General features: G+C 43.4%; 1 protein-coding gene across 1 annotated transcript in view; it reads right to left on the bottom strand.

The window, feature by feature from the left end:
• Positions 1-16,874, bottom strand: part of ZCCHC24 (zinc finger CCHC-type containing 24) — a 116,035-nt gene that overhangs the window by 23,834 nt on the left and 75,327 nt on the right. The gene's annotated exons all lie outside the window — the stretch shown is intronic.

Genomic DNA, 16,874 nt, shown 5'->3' with positions numbered 1-16,874 from the left:
GCCCCCTTGCCTCCCCATAGGTCATGGGCAAAGGCAAAACAGGGAGGCAGACAGATGTCACTGGAGGTCATTTTATTCCAAATCTAAGCAAGTGGCAGGTGCTGTTGAAGACCCATTCAAAATGTGGGGTATTGCCTTCTGCTTCATTGCTGTTCATTGCTTATGCGAAGTCTCCACCTGAAAAGAAGATTTGGACTAAATTCTGATGTTGAGGTGCAGCAACAGATCTCCAAGAGATCCTGTGATGGTATTTCTGTCCTTATTAAGAGTCCAGGTAAAGAAACAGCATGAGAAGACTCAGTCCAGACTAGACTGGGTGTGCTACTATGTGTTCAAAGCAAATTTTCACGAGGATTTGGACCAGGGAATTTCCCAATTTATGTGGTGACCATAGAGCCCGCATTGTTTTCTGCTTTGCGCTTCAGCTGAGAAGCCAAAACCTTTTTTGCATCAAACTACATGCAGAATAATGATGTTGTCTCTACTACTTGAACTGTTTGTGAAAGCTGTGTAGGAACTTTAATTGCAGATATGGCAACCTGCAAAACATTTACTCTTCAAGAACTACTGTTGCTTAATCTTATACTGGCTGCAGCGTGATAGAACTTTGGTGTGAATTTACAGAGGGAAGTAGAGAAAGGGCCTGTATTAAATGTAAAGAGGACTGTAGGTGCTGATGGGAGATGGCTGCTTCTGTGCTCGAGTGGCTTTGTAGAATCCTGCTGTATGACTATCTGTGTCCTTGGGTGCCTTTATCCTTTCCTACATGTGGACCTTTGGCTTTCCTCTATGTCATGTATCTGCTGGGCTATACTCGCTGAAAGTACTTTGGGAGGATCTTTAATACCACAGTGATCTTAAGAAGAAATGTCAGCTGGGGAATCTGCTACTTTTGCATGTTCATTAGAAATAAAGTCTATTGACCTCCAGGGATGTCAGGAGAGACTAGTGCTTTATGCTAAGGTACTTCTCCCTCTGAGGCAGAGTGGTTTGTAGGACTCAGATGACATTAATGATGCAAATACAATAAATAATGATTTTATTTCAATTAGAAGCTTTGACATCATTTGTATATCTAAAAATAACAAATTCCTTGCCCAGTTTCCAAATGAAACTGCGTCATCCCAAAGCGTTATGTTTTTCTTCTGTCCTAACAATCTGTAGCCCACAGCAAGGTCAACTTGATAGAACAGATATTTTAATACCCTTAATTAAGAAAGAAATTTTTAAGAAACGTATCAAGTTCCTATGCAGTTTCCTCAATAGTGTCTGTCCTGGGCTCTAACAGTGGTCAAAAGATGGGCGCTTTGCTCTCTGCAGGCTGGGTAAGGGAGCATGCAGGGGAAGGTATTGCACTGGCAGACTGAGAATATATGGAGTAGGGAGAAGGAGGAGGAGGCAAAGCAGAGAACATTTTCATTCAATGCAATTGCACCATGCAATATGAAATGTGACTTTAGCAGTGTTACCACTTAAGACGTGGCTCGTTTTGCTCTGATTTGACTTTATGCTGCTTGTTGCACGCTCTAGACTGACGCAGTCTGTTCTCGTTCCCTTCATGTTTGTATGAATCATAGTGATGACGTATTTCTTTTAGGCAGAATCAAAAATGCTTTTGCTCTTGTAAAGGTTTTATCTCTTCAAAACAACTCTTGGAAAGCAAAGGAAATATTGTTAAGACGATAAGGACGAGTTTCAGGGGAAAGGATGTTTCTAGAAGAACTCGGCCTTCTTCCTTCCTTCTGCTCTGAAAGGGACAGGATCTCTTTCAACTACCCACTAAATCCTTAAGGATTCAAAACCTGGTTCATGGCATATCCTGCGCAGTGCATAAGAATAGGTATAACTACACTGAGAGATCCAACAGGAGTGCATGTCGCAAGGAGAAGACTGTGGTCTTGCGGTTATGGTGCTGGACTGGGCCTCCGCAAGCCTGGGTTTCATTTTTGGTTTGACTACAACCTCTCTCTGTGGGTTTGTGGACAGGTTACTTCATCTCTCTGTGCTTCCATTTTTCATCTGGAGTACCAGCAGTACTAGCGTACTTCATGTTCTGGGAGTGTAATTGTTTGTTACCACAAAAGCGAGCAGTATGCACGAGTCTTGAGTTATACAAGATAAGGTTTTGAACAAGGAGTGCTATGGGCCTGTCACCAGTGAACCTGACCTCACTTCTTGAGCCAATTTTTTAAAAGGCTCTGCTTAACAGATGTTTTTTCTTTCATACACTTTGTTTTCCCTACAACCTGGTTGGTAAAACCAGCCAGAAATGTCATTTTCCATTAACTGCTTGTGACATCTCCACTGATATATCACTTAAAAAAAAAAAAGTAAATAAAAATCACATGGTAGAAGGTAAGGCAAGTACATATGTGGTTGTTATAAGAATTTCTAGCTAGGAAATACTTCATGCAAAAGATAAAGCATGGGCCCTCCTTAGAAATCCTCCCACTTTAACAAAAACAACGCAAGGACTGCCTGCACACCCTCTAGCCTCCCCACCCCAAAGCAGCGTAGTGGCGGAGGCTCCCAGGATGCTAGCGCACAGAGCAGGCTGTGGCTTGTCCTCCTTCAAGATGAAATACCACAGCAAGAGTGTCATTGCTTCTAGCTAGAATGGGCCCTTTGCTTGAACTATTAAGAAATGGGGAAAGGAAATAAAGACCAGATGAGCAACCACCCTCCCTTTCTCCACCTCAGCCTCCTTCGCTCCACCTTCCCCCCCCCCCCCCCCCCCCCCAAAGCATGTTGCCTCCAAGATCACATGCAAAAAACATTGATTGAGTCAGTCAGCCTGCTTTAAATTACAGCATTCTTTCTGAGCCTGGAAAAAGACATGCTATGCATAGCCCAAAAATGAAACATGACTTCAGCTGCTGATATCTAAACTGCATAAATGTTTATTGTGTTTAATAATGTTGAAGAGTCTTTTCTGGTCCCAGTATTTTTTCTTGTAGCAATAATTCTGCCAGATTATGCACGAGCGTGATGCATAGAAGAAAGTCTTAGAAACCCCCCTTTCTGCCCACACCATGCCTAAGACTGTCCACCTTAAGAGCTTTGAAATCCCAGCTGCCTGATTTAGTTCGTGTGCCTGACACCAGCTGAGCTCCTCGCTTGCTCACTTGCTTTGGATCCCTGTGCATGTGCAGTTGCCTGAGAGGAACCCCTTGCTAGAACTTTTCTACTGCAGGCGCAGTCTCTCTGTTACAAAAGACCAGGTTTTAAACACCTTAATTGAAGTATATCGGAAAAGTCTCACTATTTTTAAAGATAACCGCTGGCTTGTAGTGAAAACTTAGACATACACACCTATACTTTAGGTGACCCAAAGACGACCATCCTTTGGTGTGAGGCTTGTGATAAAACAGTATGAATCTGCAGTTTCTTCCGTCCTTCCCTCCCTTCCCAGTCCATCCTGCTCCCGCAGTTGTGTTTACATTTTCCACTGTGTTCCTTCGTTGTTTTTTTCCACTATGTGTAAAGCTAGCTTGAATCATCTAAAGAATCACTTGTGTCATACTACCGTAACAGCATCAGCGGCTGCCAAACTTGGTTAACCATTCAGTGACATTCATGGCTGATGTTTGTAGCATTACAAGAACTTTGTGCATCTTATTGAAACTCTTCCAAAAAGGAACTGAGGCAAACTGGTTCCCTCTACAATATCTTTCTTGATCCCATGCAGAAATATGCGGTGCCTCGAAGGTGAGGAAGGATGGACTACAATCAGTACGTGCAGAGTGAGAATGCCAATAGGTATCTGGAGGGTGAGAACACAATATAGCCAAAGTGTTGGGTGAAGAGGACTTCTTACATCAGAGGTCTGGCTAGACTGAAGGGAGGGAAGTGGCATCTAGGAGATGGCTGATGCACAGAAAAGATACAGAATAAATTTTATAGCCTTTTCAGTGATTCAGATTCTGCCAAAAAGTTAGTTAACTGACTCTCTATCTCTTTACTGCTAATTATTGTGTTCTTCTATTCTGTCACAAAAAAAAAAAAAGCCAGGAGAAGGACTCTTAACTGAAACTTTTTAGGAAACAGAAAGGTCATAGGTTGAATCAGGCCATGGATGTTGTATGTCTTGGGCCATAACTGTGGCTTTTGAGAGAAATAAAATCTCTCATGTGTTGAAATAGGAAAGTCATGTCTGACTCATCAGGCTGCCTGGCTGTACTGTAAGAAATTAAGTCTTTCGGAAACTTATGTTTTGGGCTTGTTCTGTACAGCTGTGTAGCAGGAACTTTGAGATTAGGATAATCATTGCTGTTAAAAATTTTGAATAGAAACTCTGTTTTGACGGGCATACAGTCAGAAAAGTGAAACAAAATGGTAACTGTCTAAACAAGTGAGTTGTAATCATCATTTCCTTTAATGCAAGTAGATGACATTTCTATTCCAGATTTTTTCACTACTACTTTGTCTATTCCTTCTTCAAAAAGCAAACCTATTCAAGCATTTGCAACCTCCACAATGTGTTTGTACAGTGGCCCCAGACAGCATTTCCTATATTTGAGCATTTTATTGTCCAAGACATTCACGCACAGCGTTTCCTTATCATGGGTACCTAAAATCTCCCTTCCTGAAAGTCACCACTTTCCTGCCTGTGTACAGAGAAGTAGCTGTCACCAGAGGACTCTCACACTGGACTGCTCTGAGCACGTGATGCTGGCAGTGCCCCAGATCTGTTGCTAGCTGCTCACCCAAAATAGGGGGAGTAGCCTGAGGCCAGCTGGTAGTTCAGTAGTCTTTGACATATACTGACCCTAAGCAACATCAGGAGATGGACTGGGAGATGAACAGGCCTTGCAGAGTAAATAATCTTTCTCCCTAAAGGGAGAAGTTTTTTCAAGAAAAAAACAAAACCAACACTAAAACCCACCACCAACTTAAGGATCTCTTACTAGTGAAGAACATGCGGCACCAGAAAGCACGTGTGAAGGTCGGTGGTGGTGTTCAGCTACTGCACGTGTTCAGGAGCATTCTTTTTTTTTCCTGAGGTGCTAGTTCTATTTTCACGATTGCCTTTGTCAGAATATCTGCTTCCACTTTTGTCCTAGCAGACAGTTTTAATACCCACAGGCAAGTAAAGTGAAAAGCTCATTATCAAACAATAGAAAGGATGAGCACATCTTCTAATAGAAACCGCATGAGAGCAGAGGATCCACCAAGGGGCTGTAGGGCACGGAAGGCACGACAAGGCTTTGTGCTATGTTCAGTACTTTTCATGGGAACATGTTTGTGACCAAGGCCATCTTCAACTTTTCTAAAGTCTAAGGCAGTCTTCCTGACACAGACAGTGAACAGGCCCCTGCAAAAAGTCTTCACTAGATGCTGTCTCTCTGTTATTTGCTCAAGGCTAAGAAACTATTCATTTTTGAGAGGGTATTGTGCAAGAAGCATCTGGTATAAAATGCTTGCCATAGTATTTGCTGCAGAAGATGACTGGAGAGGTGGGGTGAAGATTTGGGGAAGGGAGGCATGCAGTTCTTTATCCCTTTTGCTACTGTTTCTCCTTTCCAGTTTCACCCTGATATTCTTTCCATCAAGAGATGCTAGTCTAAGGATAGATTTGTCTGCTCTGCTTGCAGCGACACAGTAGGAGTGAATTTGCCTTGATCTTGGATGGGAAGAAAAAATCCAAACCTTTGAGAAAACCTTATCAGGAGTTCTTGATTTTGTTTTTCATATTAAGGTACTCCTCTGTTGCCCGGAAATATTTCAGCAGTGTTATTTAAGAAAAAAAAAAGAAAAAAATTAAATATGACGGTAAAATAGAAGATGAACAGAAACACGTTTATCCCACCTGACTTACTGTAACATCTCTGAGTCTAAGGGTGTGATTTTCCCAAATCAAGGAGTACCTTCAAGGCTGTGCTGTTCTGGTAAGCCAAGGATTCAGACTCTTGTGCGGAGGTTGGCACACCAGCAAACGTCTTCTAGCCCCTTGATATTTTTTTTTTTCAGTTTTTCCAAGGATCAGTTAACTTTATCCACTCTGTGTTTCATGGGGATGTGCAGTTCATTGTGTGTGTGGTGAGAGGCTCGTTATCCTCCGCAGGCTCTACACAAATCCTCGATTTTTAAAAGGCGACAAAAGAGGCGGCCGGTCCCGGTTTCCGGTCTCTGTGGCCGAGCCAGTGCGGCGGGCTCCCCGGCCCCGGTGCAGCTGCCTCTTTGTGCGCTCGGGCATAATGAGGAGGGCTCGGGAGGAAGCTGACACAGGTGTGCCGCGGGGCCGGGGACTTGGCCGGGGACGCTGCCTCGAGCGCACGCGCACGTCTCCCCACACACAGGTCTTGTGTTCGGTCTTGGCCACGGCCCTCAAGGGCCTCCTTGTCGCGGCACAAACAACGGCGTCGCGCAGCCTCCCCTGTGCGCTGCCTCCCGGCCGGTGCTGGCCAGAATAATCCCCTTTCTCAGCCCTAATACCACAGCAGAAATGTCATCCTTATTCTGTAACGCTGGCATTTGTCAACTTGGTGGGAACAAAGACAGCATTCATTGAGCGGGAGACAGGCGGAGGGCCTCAGGAAAAGCCCTTCGAGGGGACAGAAAATGTTCTTCTGTCAAACTTCAAACTCCACCGGAGCTGCCGTTTGTCTTCAGGTCTGACCGGACTGGAGACAGAGGACTCCCTTGCGTTGACCACGTCTTCAGCTGCGGTCACAGGGCAAACTGAGGTTTATTTTTTAGGACAGCTGACTAGCAACAAATGGCCTTTCTTCCAGGCAGCCCCGTCTTTAATAATTGTAGAGCTCTGCTGCTCAGCTGGGTTTGCTCTTGCTTGGTAAAATGAAACCTATAAGAAATGGATTTATCTTCACACTTACACAGATGCAGTTATTCTAATATCATAGAATCATTAAGGTTGGAAAAGATCTCTAGGATCATATCAGAGACTTGTGTCTCCTGTCCAACACTTAGCAATACAAGGCCCTTGCCAGCAGCGAGGGACAGCTTGTTTTCTATCAGAGGTACCAGTGAAAGACAGCAAGATGAAGCAGCGGAAGCCTGCTCTTCCTTAGACAGCCTAGTAAGCCCTGCAGGATTCTGAGGGACGGCAGAGCTTTCCACTGGAGGCAAATGTCAACAACAACCTCTGACAGTTTGCTCACTGAGTCAGCAAGACCCTTCCTCTTGCCCTTGCTGTTGAATTAAAGTAGATGTCTCAGGATAGCATCGTGTAACCAAGAATATTATACTTTATTGAAAACAGATCCAATGGTGTTCTAAATCTTGCCATTACCTACCAGCTGAGCTCACTCAGAAATTTCTGCTCGGAGCGGTGCACAGAGGTGGTTAACCCCGGGGTATTTGTATTATGAAGACTGCTGCAGTGGAGATCTGGGAAGGCTTAATTTCAAACAATCTTATGTTTCTCTTTTAAGTTGTCCTCTAACGAGGCTGTGTTAAAGCATTATCATACCTCACTGCAGAGGTTGCTGTGTTTTAGTGAAAATGTAAATGAATTTTGTGGGTCATTAATAACATACCCTGGGCTATTTCCTATTTGCTCCCATTCCAGAGCACTCACCAAACTACAGAGTCTATCTGCTGGTATGGAAATGCAGTTACCTTTGCGGCGGAGAGCAGTACCGGCCTGCGCTTCACATTTTGCTAACTCTTCACAGTAATAAATCTTTTGTGTAAAAGTGCTGGGGTGCGCTCAGTATATATGGTCTCCAGGAAAAGAATTTCTTTCTAATAGCTATCACATGCAATGCTGTGTTAATGCCAGTGGGATTTGAATCAGTTTTGAGAAGCTAAAACAATTTTATCATAATGTATAATTACGCTAAATGTAAGATTAATAACAGCAGTAATAAGAAAAGGGTATAGAAAGATAGGAATGTATTATTTAGGCATTTAACTTCAATGCATAAATGGAAACAAAAGAGGAGTATGTATTATGTACGTTTAGCATAAGGTGTGCAGTTAGCAAATGTAGGGAATTTTCCTTGGAATGGTTAATGTTACAGTTCAATTTGATTTAATGTTATTGCTAGATGGATCATCAGTGAAGCCGTAGTTAAATAGCTCCGTACTAAATCTTGAGAGCTGATGGAAATTGCGAGAGGACACTCTGGGATGGCAGGATGGTGCCTCAGGTGACCCCTTCCTAAAGGCTGGCATAGCCAAGCTGGCTTGGGAGGAGGAATTGTGTTCTAAACCATTCCAGTTCCTTTTGGAAGATAAAAGGAAGAAATGTGTCAAGCGTGTCACTGTTAATCCCTTCTGATGTTTGTGGGAGTGCTTTGGTTGTACAACAAGATGCTACAGCTGTCAGGCTGCCCTGTGGGCAGCACGCTCTGTGTTGCTGGGATGTGTTCAGGGAAACATGTGCAAGAAATCACTTCAGAGACTGCCCATCACCCGCTTCTTTTTAAGATTATGGTTCTGCACATGAAATCAGGATATAAACAGGAAAGGCCTCCTCCTCCATCTTGTTATCTCCATATGCAGTGGAAGGGGAATCCAGATTGTCTTCGCTTCTCCAAAGCATCCGCAGTTAAGTGCCTTATTCCTAAACCGTCGCTTAGGACTTGGGTTTAAACAGCATGAACTGAAGTCACGTCCCCAACATCAGGCAAAGGAGTACTTGAAAATCTCTTCCCTTCCCTGTATTCCCCACTGGATATAAAAGAGTGGAGTAGATTTTTCTTTTTCTGCTTAGAAATATATGAAGAGAGAGTAAGGAGAACTCTTCAGAGTGCATGGACAGGGAATTTAAGGACTGTAAACTTAATCTGTAGTGAAGTCAACAGAAAGAGCAGATTAGAACCATAACAATGTGTTGGGAAGGAGAGATGTAAGAAAGAAGTGGGGAATCGCATATTCATTGTAACTTAGAGCATAGCAAGGAAGTAGACTGAGTGTTAATACCAAATTTGCAGAGAGATGGATGTGTCCATCAGTCAGAAGTGCAGATCCGTGCTGTCTCAGTACCTTCTCCAACAGCCATCAGCGTTTTCTGCTCTTACTGATTTTTTTTTTTCAGCGGGCTCTATTTCTAAATATTTCATATTAAAATAGTGCTCTTTGCTAGAAGCAGGGGTGGGATGATGACCGTCCAGTGTTTTAAAGTGAAAATAGTAGTTGCGATGTCAATGTATGTAGTTTTAATTCTTTGCCCTTTCTGTGCTTATTTGATTTGTGAAACTGCAAAAAAAAAATCACTGCTTTATATCACATGATATTAGCAATCTTAAATGCATTAAAATTTCTGAAGAGCTTTAAGAACAGCCTCCAGAATTTACCTCATTTGCCATAACTGATAATATAGCCATCAGTTTTTCCTTCCTGTAGATGTTTGAAAACATCCCAGGATGTAAACAGAGCGGATTCTTGTTACTCTGTTTAGGTTTATGATCTAATAGTTTATCCAGCGTATTAGGGTAGATGCGTGTGAACTGGGATGGGATGGAGCTCGTTTCTTACTATGCTTGTCTTTGGGCTGTTTTTCTCACGCTTTATCCAGGTTATTTAACACATTGTTCCTTTACATAGAACTTGTAAAGCTTTAAACATATAAATACTTTCTGTAAGCAGGGCTAGGTAGGGAAATATAATAGAACTTACCCAAATCCTTTAATAAAAATTTGAGTCTCTAAGTTGGGACTGTCCCCCAGTTAGTTTATATGTATGGCACCCTGCGGTTATTGCCAGTTAAGTGATCTATTATGACAAGATTTGTCAAGATGGGGGGGGGGGGAGAGAAAAAAAAGGCTTTTGGTGCCTGAAAACTGTAACCACACAAGGACTATCTTTCAGTTCTCTTATGAAACAGATGTTTCATTGCTTCACACAGAGAAAACAGAGATCAGCTGATTACCTCACAGGTTGGCCTGAAAGAGTGAGTGTGTTGCTCGCACTCAATGACTGCGAGAAGTGTTTTAGAAATGCACGGTTTGACTTGGGAAAGGGGCAGCGGTGAATAACCAGCTTGGAGCGGGGCTTGGCAAGAAGGTTGTGATGACAGTATATTTCTGAAGGCACTGTGAAACAAAGAAGCGTTCCAAAAAAGGAGATATGCACAACAAATTCCAGGGCAGGAGAACAGCTGCGAAAATCTTTTCTGACTTTGTCTGATCTCTGATTTTAAACTGAACTTCTTTGTTTCACAGTGCCTGCAAACAACTGGAGCACTTCTAATGCCACTATTCATACCTGTTTGTAGAAAAATTGAAGCTATTTGCAGCTACCTTGATGTGTAGGTGGATCTGCACATAACAGGACTTTGTTAACCAAGGAGGAGAGGTATTTAAAATGATTAGTTCAGACTTTACGGTTGTGCCCGCTGTTGGTGGGCAGCGCTGCTCTGCAGGGAGGGTGCAGAAGAGCTCACCTGGGCTGGGTGTCGTTCTGCTTGGCGCATAAGGTAGCGTGGAGGACACAAGATTAGGAGTGCTGCTGTTGGGTGTCCATACGCATCTGTGGCTGGGATATTTGTCTAGACTGCGGGTCCTGTCGCGTCACTGGATGAGCACCCATCGCACACGGGGGAGCAGACGGGCACCCCTGCTTTGGTGCTGGCGTCCTGCAGCCAGACCTGGCGTGCACACAGCGGGAGGCACGCTGCTTGTGATGCAGATGTCTGCAGCTTCTGCTCCAGGTGACTGGGGTGGGCCACGGCAGCCCTCAAGTGCCATCATAAACGCTGGGTGGTCTGCCCCAGCTAACATGTGCGCAGCTCTGCAGCTTTTTGCATAGGGTGCTTCTTCGGAAAATATTCTCTCTGTCTGTGTTCACTGGAAACTGGCTTGGGACTTTGTGGAAGGACACATTCAACACTGTATAAGGAGAGCTGTGCTGAAAATGTAAGGCAGCCCTGTTACAGCAAAGTCAGTTTTGTAAACTTGTAGAAGAAATTGCTTTCGACCACAGCTCGGCAATAGCCTGTTGAAGTGTGTGGGGCCAGTTTAGGATTTGCATTCCCCTCGCTCTCAATTAGCTCAGCTAAAAGTGGGTTATACTACAAGTGTTTAACCAAGAGGAAAAAAGTAACATCTCCGCTGCTAACCAGCATTACGGATTAACGAGGAATGGAAGTAAAATTGCACATGAGCTCCTGCCTGGCAGCGAGAGCTTTTCAAACTGCAGTTCAAAACTTCTCCCTAGAAAAGCAGTGATGGAGATCGCCTGGATTCGAGCCTGCAGTGCCTGTGTTGTGCACAGTAATAGCTGCCGGTTCCTGGCTGGGAACAGGGCTGGCAGGGGGGATGGGGACAGTGCAGGGCTTCCAGCAGCTGGGAGTAGGTCATTTTAGTGTTTGCACTGGTGAAATAGGAAGGACAAAAGGAAAGAGTGGGACCTTGCCAGTAAAAGGGCATATAAATAAGAGATGGAGAATTTTTCTTCTGTCCAGGAAAGAGACTATTCACAAACCTGTTTACTACAACAAATAAATTAAAGCCTTAGAGCTCAGAGTTTTGCACTCATTTGAATACGGTAATTATCTTTAGGCCATTCACATAGAGATTAATATCCCCACAAGCGAAGGATATATTCATTCCCTTAAATGGAGAGAGCCAAACAGCCCCTTACACTGAAGACAAGATAGAGTTTGCAGAAGGAATTAAGCACCCGAGCGAGGCACACTGACTTCCTACGGCTGCCTTGAATTTCCTGGATTAATGATGTACTACCATGGCAAGGTATAGAATAGGAGGAAAGGGCCTGCGACCATTTTGGCCAGTGTGAAGATGAACTTCCTTTTGCAGCATCTGCCCTGTTTGCACATTTGTTTTCCATAAGCCAAGTGCTTAGTCATGTAAACAAGTTTCTGAAAACAAACAAGCCCAGATGCTAGCTGAACCGGCGAAGGTCATTCAGGTGGCACTGCCTGAACCAAGGCCCGAAAGCCCAGTACGTTCTGGTACACGGCTCCAGAAGCAGCAAAGAGAACACTGTTTCCTCCCATATTACATGCAATGTTAGTCCCCCTTTCTTTGGTCCTTTCTTAGTAGAAATTGCAGTGTGCAGTGTTGGATTTCACAGGGAATGTTCTGAAACCTGGCGTTCAGACCAAATATCACAAGAGACACAAAATGTACACCTGTAGCTGGTGGGAAATCTGGTCAGTTAAATGGAAATAGTGTGTGTATTACACCGGAGGGAGAAACAGAGCTGTCCAAAATGCTGACTGGTGTTAAAGGCAGGTATGGCTTTGGTGCCCGTCTCCCCTCAGAGGAATCGGTGTGAGCAATGCTATCAGCTCGTTCAGCGTCGCCTACATGTGCATCCTCCTTGATCATCAGCTGCCTGAAATCAGTTCTCTTCCACAAAACAGAAGAGTAAATGAGGTGAAATGACCATCGGCTAGTCTGTGCTTATTAGTAGTTCATTAACAGACTTCTCTACTAGCGTGGGGTCTTTTCCTTTCCTGCTATGACTTTCCTGCTCTTCCTTACTGTTTTCTTCTTTCCTCCTCTCATCAGGATCGGTGTTCTTAATGTTTAAAGACTTCAACAGTGGAGGAAAAAACCCAGTATTTGTAAAATCTCCTCTAAGCCATTCTTTTCTGCAGAAAAGCAGTGCTCTGTCATATCTACAAATGAAGCTTTCTTTCCAGTTACACCTCTCCCCCCTCAGCACTGTCTCCCACCCTGACTACTTGCTCCTTTTAGTCACATTATGATAAACAGACTTCTCTCTGTGTGGCTCAGCCGTTAGTTATAGCTTAGCCCCATGAGGCAGAAATATAACTTTATAGTCTATGTGATCTGTCAGAAGTGGTGATATGTAGGACTGTACTGTAAGTAGTTGCAGGAAATGCAGCTTATGGACCTATTTATTAAAATCTATAGTAGAAACAGACACACAAACTGTAGCAATTAGTGAAAAAAGTCACAGAAATCTGACTGCATACAACTCGAAAATTATTTTTAAACACAAAATTGCACCAGTAAACTGTTTTCAATTAATGATTTACCAGTTCCATTTAAAAATGAGCAGAAGATCCCAGCTGAGTGTAGAAACTCTAGTAGATGTGAAAATATTGCACGTTGGCTTTGGGTTCTTCTGAATTTCAAACCAAAAATAAGTGTAGGTAATAGTTTTGTTTATAATACCAACAGCTTGCTGGGAATTGACAATTTTTTTTGTTTACCTCTCTTACAACATCAGAATTGCAATCACTTTCCCAGACTTGACTGTGGGGGAAAAAAAAAATGCTCCTGAGTGATGGAAAAAGGTTCTCTCAAAGAGGGAGCAATCACAAACATTAACTCATATTAAACATATTAGTAATACATGTAAAGAGACCGCAGGAGCTGAAGGGTTCTGCATACTGTGCTGATTGAAGACCAGCAAGAAGATATGCATCCTTCAGATGCATAAAAAGACGGAATAAAATATCCTAGGAAGTTTGTTATCCCAGGATAGCCAGCATTAAGACCAAAGCATGTCCACACAGTACACTGTCATAAAGTCATTTCACACTCTCCCACCTTCTTTAGTGTGGTGGAAATCTTGTTCTAGGCAGGACTTTTCATTTTTAAATATATTGTAAACATACCTACTTCAGTACTTATTTACTTGAAGACAAGCCTAGAACGTGCATACCTTGTACTCAGGGAGGCTTGTGCTAATCCTTAATTCCTGAGCACCCTTGCTCCTGAAGTTAAGATGCCCCCCACCATTAAAAAGGTTGCTGCCCTTGGGGACAAGTGCTAGTGAAATTGTTGGTGACCCTAATAGGGGAACTGTAGGTACCCTCAGGTAGTATGGCCCAGTTCATGAAACAACTTGAAGATGAGGATTTTATGGACAACATAACCAAAGATGTTAAAATATCCCACGAACTTGATGAAAGTGTCTGTAGAATCTCAGCATGTGATCCAGCCTGTACTTCTGTTTTGAGCAAAGCTGTAGAAGACAAGCTGACTTTTGAATTGCTAGGGACACATGTTGCGCTATTCCTGAATACCCTTAGCTTCCCAAGAGGCGTAGGTGTTATGTTCACGTACGCAGTATTGCACTCGAGCAGAGAGGCCAGGAAGATGCGAGTAAAGCAGGCTAGATCATTACCTGCAAAGAGGGGTAAACTGCAATATTTGCAGAGGGGAAGAAAACCATTGCTTGATAATTATGACAAGTTAGTCTCAGGGAGTAATACTATACTAGTCCTAAAAGACTGACTAAATTTGACCAGTCTTGAGGTTGCGCTTATCCTCAAACATTTCCAAAAGTGCTCTCTCCTCTGGCTGCCAGTGTCAGCTCTTGTTCAGCTTCAAGCAGCTGTTTTTCATCCATCAGTTCAATTCACCCCACTGAACATGGGCTCACTATGAAGTAGTAATATGGTTGCAGGCAGTGAAAGCTAGCTAGTGCTCTGTGTGTCACATATATAATGTGCTGCTGGCATTTAAGTGCAACCATCCTACCTGGTAAATGCAACCATGCAGATACCGTAAGAGACCAGAGGGAAAACAGATTCTTGTGGGATGCTGCAACACTGAGCCAAGGGAGGGGAACAATTATCGGGTGCTGTTCCTGTTGAAAAAGAATGAAGCCATCTTAACACATCACTCTGGTTGTCTGTCACCTCTTCTTGGGGCAACAGCTGTATCTCACGGCCAGTAGTGTCAAACGCTAAAGAGGTGCAGGATGAAGAGAATGGATCTGTTCTCTCTTCATTGCCAGAACTGTGTCATCCATCAGTGCCATTATAGTGGTTTCATTTCTGTCCTGGCTTGCATCCAAGCTGTGCTGGGACTGCTTCAGTTAGCTAAGGCAGACTCCCTTAACTCTTGTAAGACATATTTCTTGCCACAGGCAGAGCATTCCTTCAAATAACTGTATTTTTATCTATACTTTTGTGAGTATCTGTCAGCCAGACAAGAAGCTGTCCAAGATGTTCACATAGGGAAGTATTAGATTGATTTGAACTTATGCCATAAAATTAACCAACCCTTTCATGAATATTAAAAGATTAAGTATGCACTGTGCTGTTTAAGTTGCTACTGCATTGTCTTAACCCTCCCCCTACCAGCTTCCATCCTTTCAGAATCACGCTAATCAATTCTGCAGACATTTGGGATCAAAAGCCACTGGCAGAAAAGAGGAAAAAGCTTCCCTAGTATTACTGCTGAGCTATAGGCTGGATCTGGAGTTAAAAAAAAAATTTATAATATTGGCCACAAAATGGCTTAATGCCTAGATCCTGCAGTAGAAGTTCCTCCAGCAAACCCATTTAATGATTCATCTTCATCTATCTTAAAAGAAATATGAGTATAAAATTGTACATAAAATACACGTTGTACTTCACTGAAAAAGGAGGAACAAGATTCCACCAATTCCAGGCATCCATCTCATTAGTCTTAGGCTCAGCAGCATCTCTTTAACAAGCTTACAGATAACATTTTAAAGCATTCCCAGCTTATTCAGCCTACCCAAGCGGCCTCCTGGTTGGTTTGCCTTTTAAGTTTAAACTTGTCAACTTTCGTGATTACAGTTGGCATCTGCAGCTCACAGCAGATACCTGTGCGTTACTATTTTGTTTCATTTTATTTGCTGTTGGGTTGTGTTGTAATCTGATTTCTGTAATCTTAAATAGAAATACAGTGGTATAGTTCGATATAGCACCTTGAAATGGACAAAGTGTGCTTAGTGCTCACTGCTTAGTCGAGATGTCAGGGCTTGAACAGTTAATGCCTAGAGAGACCCTCCTGTGGCCAGGGGCAAGGCCAGCCTCGCCAATCAACCTGCGGAGGCAGATGGGGCCAATTCAGTGCGATAGCCCTTTCACATTGGGATACATATTGGATCGAAATAGCTAGCGCTGTGAACGTACTTGCCCTGAACAAGTCTCCTCACCATGCTAGTGCCAACTCCCTAACCTTTACAAACTGCCTTTGCTCAGCAGATAAGCAATCACTTTTTTGAGGTCAAAGCTGACCGAGTGCTAAAACACGTCACGCCACATCTCTGGGTGCACTGCTAGCTGCAAGGATCCAGCTGCATGGCACGTCCCTGTTCTGTTCCTCTCTTCTAGCTGTAGCAGTACATACGTACCTATCTTTCTCCCAGAAATAAAATTGTGAATCTGGGACCATGTATGATAATTTATGTCAGTTGCTTTTCTTCAATGTGTGCTAGGAGTGCTCAGCAACTTTAAAGGAGACTTAAAGATGAAGCCCTAAATCTCTCACACAGTTCTGTTCCGTTCAGCATCCCCACTCTTTGGAGGAAGCTAATGAAAGTAAAGCACACAGAATACCACGATGCCTCTGGGCTTGTGTGCGATCAGTAACACTGGACTGTTTCACACAGGTCAAAGATTGCCTTTTGAAACAGAAGCTTGGAAAGGACAAGGACCTGTCAGCCGCCGCCCACCAGCTTCAGTCCTGGAGCTTAGCACGGTTAATCCAGAGCAAAGTTTATTTAACAGTGCTGAAAGGGGCAGCCCCCCTCGGCAGTCTTTAGTTTTGAGATTACTTTAGCTCTTTGCCATTGCCAGTATAGCACCTGCACTAGGAACAAATTGTAAAAAGTAGGTCACAACTGCACATGCAATTATCGATTGCACAAAGCAGGCAGGCTATAAAAGTGTCCTGGTGTATCTGCTTTAAGTGCTGGCACGCAATGTCAGGAAACCCAGAAATCACAGGACCACCTGTGGAGTCCTCATTGCGGTATGATCCTGTTAAGTTAATGCTCTCGAGCCTCTCTGCTGACTAATACAGGCAAACATTACAGCCAGCCAGGATTTTAATAAGCGAGACACTTTTACCTAGGGCACATGCCAACCCTAAGCTTGCTGTGGAAAGCAAGCACGAAAGTAAGCAAGAGGTTAAAAAAGAAAGCGTCTGGCTTTTTCAACAGCTGGGTTCCATTGTGAAAGGGTCATGTGGTGCCAAGGAAAACAG

The sequence above is a fragment of the Phalacrocorax aristotelis genome, chromosome 14 (genome assembly GCF_949628215.1).
Source record: "Phalacrocorax aristotelis chromosome 14, bGulAri2.1, whole genome shotgun sequence".
Classification (NCBI taxonomy): domain Eukaryota; kingdom Metazoa; phylum Chordata; class Aves; order Suliformes; family Phalacrocoracidae; genus Phalacrocorax; species Phalacrocorax aristotelis.
The sequence above is the reverse complement of the archived record's forward strand: the minus strand, read 5'-3'. Positions and strand labels throughout refer to the sequence as shown.